Source organism: Chiloscyllium plagiosum, chromosome 11, assembly GCF_004010195.1.
Source record: "Chiloscyllium plagiosum isolate BGI_BamShark_2017 chromosome 11, ASM401019v2, whole genome shotgun sequence".
NCBI lineage: Eukaryota > Metazoa > Chordata > Chondrichthyes > Orectolobiformes > Hemiscylliidae > Chiloscyllium > Chiloscyllium plagiosum.
The window spans coordinates 41,458,865-41,464,864 of NC_057720.1; positions in this window are offsets into that span (position 1 = coordinate 41,458,865).

A 6,000-nucleotide genomic window follows, 5' to 3' on the forward strand; every position below is an offset into this window, starting at 1 on the left:
CATCCTATGTGTAACCTGTCTGAATAGTGCTTGTTGTTCATTAACTATACCCCCACTTCCCCACGGATTTTGCATTGGAATTTTCAGTGATTAGAAATCTAGAACAGTGGGACGTACTCCACAGAGGACCTTAGTTCTGTGAGAACAGGACATGTATACTGTATATCTCCCTAATTAATCACTGAAGTATTTGTACATAGCCAATAATTGGCTGACCTGGAAGCGTCATTTAAGATATTAAACTCAATGTAAAATCATACACCAGAAAGCAAAAGAGAAAAATAGGATTGAGCAAGATGGAAAACGTTTTAAAATATTGCTTTAATTTTCCAACAATAATTGAAATCTGTGAACCAAATAATTAATTTTTCAGTGACCAAAATCTTGACAAATATGTACCAAACTCTTAAAAATTTGGAATGTAAATGCCCTAGTTTAGTTGAAATTGTAAGTCAACAGCATGATGATGTAAACAAAATTCATTGCCAAGAATCTCAATGACATACCAATGAAGTTCAGCATTTGGGGAGCAGTAAACCTGAAACAACGTTTTCACTTTCATATTTAACAATGCATGTGTGTTCATTGGGAATTACTTTCAATTTTACATTTTTAATATAACCTCTATTATTTTTATTAAATCCAGGATAATTAATCTATTGATGTTTGAGGTCAACATCACAGCCTCCATAAGAGAAATGTGTTCTGACAAAAGGTTTCTCTCTACTCCTCAATATTAATCTACTGTCTACATTCACTGAAATTGTAAGAATCTCCTTATGTAAAGATGATGGTGGGATACAAGAAAGATCTGAAATCACTAAAGTCAATGTTCAGCTGTAGAGGGCAGCACACTGCTCATCAGACAGGATAGCACTAATGAAGAATTCAACCTCATATCATTACTTAACAGTTTTCAGTACTTAAATGCCTTATATTCTAGGGTTTATTGTGAAATTCTGCTTAGCTGTTATATCATTATAAATGTTTCAATCAATACAGCCACTGGAAAGTTTTCAATGCTGAGACCTTTATCAAACCTGTTTTCTCGGAATGTCCCATGTACAAATTAGCCAGTTCTCCATGCCAAAGAGAGGCAGGACCTTTTGTATAACTCAGTTTTGATCCAACCTATTGAACGGAAAAAACAGATGGAGTGGTGTTGGCCCTACCTTAAAGCAGTAGGATTGGTTTCTCAGCCGGTAGTTGCTTTGGTTACCCAGAAAGCCCATTTTGAAGATTTCCCTCTTTAATAGTTGCCCACTTTTCCCTCAGTTGAGTTTCTCTTTTCCAAAGTAAACCTTACTGGTTCTCAGATAACTTCTTGTTCTGTTGGTGCTCTCACATAAAGAAGAAAGCAGAGCAAGATCACCATGATTCTGCTAGAAATTATTCTGTGTTTTGCATTAAAACAAGGATTTTAAAAGTGACATACTTCTTCGGAAAAAAACTTGTCAAAACATACCTTATTTTCTCCTCCATTACTTTCCTCATCAAATACCATTCCTTATTCCATACAGTTAATGTATTTCCAAGCCACAGCTTACATTACCTCTTATACTGGCCATTGTCATTTTAGGACATCAACATCACTGGAACATTATTTGGGGGAAACTGTTCCTTCTCGGTCTATGACACGCTTTCGAAAACCACAGTGGATCATTGAGTCACTATTACCTTGTCTATTGTTAGATTTTAAACAGAAAAGTAATACTGGAACTGTAACAAAAAAAAAATTAGTGATTAATAGGAAATGCACATCATTAGCACAAAAATGGAATTGAAAAGAATAGTCGTCTGGTAGAAAAAGCAACATGGAACAAGAGATGCAAAGATCAGCTCACATGTGCACTAAGAATAACACTAAGAAACAGAACTATGAATTTTGTTGTTTTTCAGTTTACCTTGAAAGCTGGAATTAACTGCCACTAGCTCGTTGTTTTCCTGGAAGTGTCCAGCATATCTTTTATCTTGACGGGCCAAATATAGCACTGACCATATTGTTAAATACCCAGAATAATGAATGTTTGGTATTACAAAACTTGAGTATTTCTGAATAAAAGCACATTTTGTTGAAGCTTTTCATTTTACTCTCATCAGGACAATTTGCAAGAAATACCAATGTAAAAGGAATAAAATGTTTATACTGTACCACAGTGAGTTGCCTGATGAGTGCAAGATGAAAAGCTTTGACAAAATATTTATTTTTAAGCAATAAATAACTAATTTTTATGTTACAGAAGTTTAAGTATGGGATTTTAAAGTAAGAATTTGTTTCCTTGTGGAGTCTGCATTACCATAATTAATATAATGCTACCTCTGTTGAAAGTTTGTGACCATGTAATAGTCTCTTGGTATTTTACCAAATACCTGTATGTATATGTCATCTTAAAATCAATGGCACTGTTGCATCGTCAGATGTCTGAAGTAGCCAATGATCAATAGCTGACAAACATCAGATACCTAATTTTGAATTGTATCATCTGAAGTTATGGTGATTTAATATTTTCTACATTCATTCTGCAACTCACACTATTTTAAATTATTGTACCTCCTAGCTTTTTAAAGTTCTGTTTTGACATTCTTATTGTTACTTTATATTTTATTTAACTTGTTTGTTAGTCTCTTTGGATCTAATTTCCTTTATTTGCTTTGAGTTTCTGATTGGTTTGTGTTTGCTTTGTTTATTTTTCCAATTTATTCTTCTACTGTAATCCTTTGTTTCAGACTGAATCAAAGCAATAAAACTAAATCAATTTTGCCTGCTTCCCCACAATGACCTTCCTATTTCTCATCCAATCCACCTGGCATGCCAGTGCAAAGTCAAGGACAGGCATTTAAATGATGAAAGCTAACAATATATCTACACAGAGAAAATAAGCTTTTCTGGTTATATTACAAAGTAACAGCTTGCTGACCTGTGTCATCACAAAATAACAGAGCAAATAATTTTATGCTAAAAGTTTTAAAGTTGCATCATCTCATACCTAAATCCAAGATAATTCCTAGTACCAAATGGCAGAAAGGATGACCATTTTTAAAAAATTCCACAAAACCAGTACTTCCCATACAATCTGGAAGACTTGAGAATGTAGATGAAACGAGTTGCGTAACATAAACCTGAAAGACCAAACAGATTGTAACATGTAACCACACAGTGCTTTACATTTTGAAGTAATTATAAGCATGTTGAAGATCCAGCAACGAGTGGCCAAAATTACAGGTATTTGAAGACAAAAAATTTGGTGTACAAACATTCTATCATCAGAATAGGGCAATACATAAAGTCATATAACTGATGAAAAAAACCTTTAAAATAATCCTATTTTATAGTTAATGCACCACATGGTATACTTCTTAAATGGACACTGCAGTCACGGTATTCGGATCAGTTGGGATCGTTCTTTATAAAATGTGTTCTTGAAAATGTATCTTCACAATTGCAGAAAATTCGAAAATAAACATTTTTGTTTATTCATTGCATAACCATTGCTCCTGATGGCACTGCTGAGCTGACAGCCCTCTAATTGTATCCCAAAGAGGATGGCAGCCATTTAATGGACTGGTCTGCTACTGTAAGTGTATGTCAGCATCTATGAAAGAAGCTGCCACTCACCAGATTGGCCATAGTATATTTCTCCCCCCAATTTTCTTTTTTTTTCCTGAAAACCCTAATGCTCAAGTAAAGTTTCGACATAAAAGCTCAAACATGTTCCACAATCAACCCCTAATTTATGATGAATTTGTTTAAAAATTCATTCGTGGGAACATTGAATTTACTGAATCCCTACACAACAGAGGGGAGTTAGCCTCAGTTACTTCACCTAATTGTTCAGCAGTGATCCCAGCTAGAAAGAGTCTCTTTGTGAATGTCAGTTGAGCACAGTAGTAAATTTGGCTGGGGTGATCTATAGAGTAAAATATTTGCCAGTTCTCACTATCTTCACTCATACACTGCAATACTATATCTACAATTAAATCAGTAACTTTAGGACAGGAATTGAGAAAATTGGGTGGAGAAATATACTATGGCCAATCTAGTGAGTGGCAGCTTCTTTCATAGATGCTGACATACACTTACAGTAGCAGACCAGTCAATTAACTGGCTGCCATCCTCTTTGGGATACAATCAGAGGGCTGACAGCTCAGCAGTGCCATCAGGAGCAAGGGTCATTGCTGAGGCAGGCAGGATCTTCAGCCTACAATAAGTAAGGCATAAAGATAATTTAAAATTAGGCAGGGTTTGAGTTGTGGAAGGGAAACTCCCCTTGGGTTACAATCAAGGGTGCGGGAGTTGTCTTACCTGTCCACTGACCCCTCTCTGATTAACAACCTTTCCTCCCCATTTGATTTAATAACCTCCCCCCCCCCCCCCCCCAACCCCACCACATTCGGGACTGACACTAGGAGGCTGCCTCCTCAATTTGCCACTAGCAAATTGAAAGGCCCTGATAAGGGCATATAGAGATGAACAGCATGGAAACAGACTCTTCGGTCCAAACCCATCCATGCCGACCAGATATCCCAACCCAATCTAGTCCCACCTGCCAGCACCTAGCCCATATCCCTCCAAACCCTTCCTATTCGTAAACCCATCCAAATGCCTTTTAAATCTTGCAATTGTACCAGCCTCCACCACTTCCTCTCACAGCTCATTCCATACACGTACCACCCTCTGTTTGAAAATGTTGCCCCTTGGATCTCTTTTATATCTTTCCCCTCTCACCCTAAACCTATGCCCTCCAATTCTGGACTCCCCAACCCCAGGGAAAAGACTTTGTCTATTTATCATATCCATGCCCCTCATGATTTTGTAAACCTGGCCACCCCTCAACCTCCAACACTCCAGGGAAAACAGCCCCAGCCTGTTCAGCCTCTCCCTATAGCTCAAATCCTCCAACCCTGACAACATCCTTGTAAATCTTTTCTGAACCCTTTCAGGTTTCACAACATCTTTCCGATAGGAAGGAGACCAGAATTGCATGCAATATTCCAACAGTGGCCTAACCAATGTCCTGTACAGCCACAACATGACCTCCCAACACTTGTACTCAATACTCTGACCAATAAAAGAAAGCATACTAAACGCCTTCTTCACTATCCTATCTACCTGTGACTCCACTTTCAAGGAGCTATGAACCTGCACTCCAAGGTCTCTTTGTTCAGCAACACTCCCTAGGACCTAATCATTAAGTGTATAAGTCCTGCTAAGATTTGCTTTCCCAAAACGCAGCACCTCTCATTTATCTGAATTAAACTCCATTCGCCACTTCTCAGCTCATTGGCCCATCTGGTCAAGAACCTGTTGTAATCTGAAGTAACCTTCTTCGCTGTCCACGACACCTCCAATTTTGGTGTCATCTACAAACTTACTAACTGTACCTCTTATGCTCACATCCAAATCATTTATGTAAATGACAAAAAGTTGAGGACCCAGCACTGATCCTTGTGGCACTCCACTGGTCCCAGGCCTCCAGTCTGAAAACAACTCTCCACCACCACCGTCTGTCTTCTACCTTTGAGCCAGTTCTGTATCCAAATGGCTAGTTTTCCCTGTATTCCGTGAGATCTAACCTTGCTAACCAGTCTCACGTTCTGTCCAGATATGCAATTAACGACCAGCCTCTGAGGACAATTGTGGAACACTGACTGGAAACTATTCCAAAATAGCCCACTATTTTTCTTACTGGCCCAATAACTTTCCTTACCAATTCTCAAGGGCTGATATAATTCTGCCTTTATGCCAAGATTTGTCATTAATTTTTGAGATGTTTAAACCTTAATTTCATGGACAACATTTTTATGTCCCTGAGATATATCAAATTGTTTAGAAGTAACTTAATCAATTAGTTAAATTGGGGTTAGATTGCTGGATGTGACTACTGCTTTTGAGATCAGCCAATCAAATTCAAATCTCATTACCTCATATTACTTGCCAGCACCATTTATCGCTTAAACAATCAAATTCTGCCCACTCTAAATCATATTATGACTTTATAT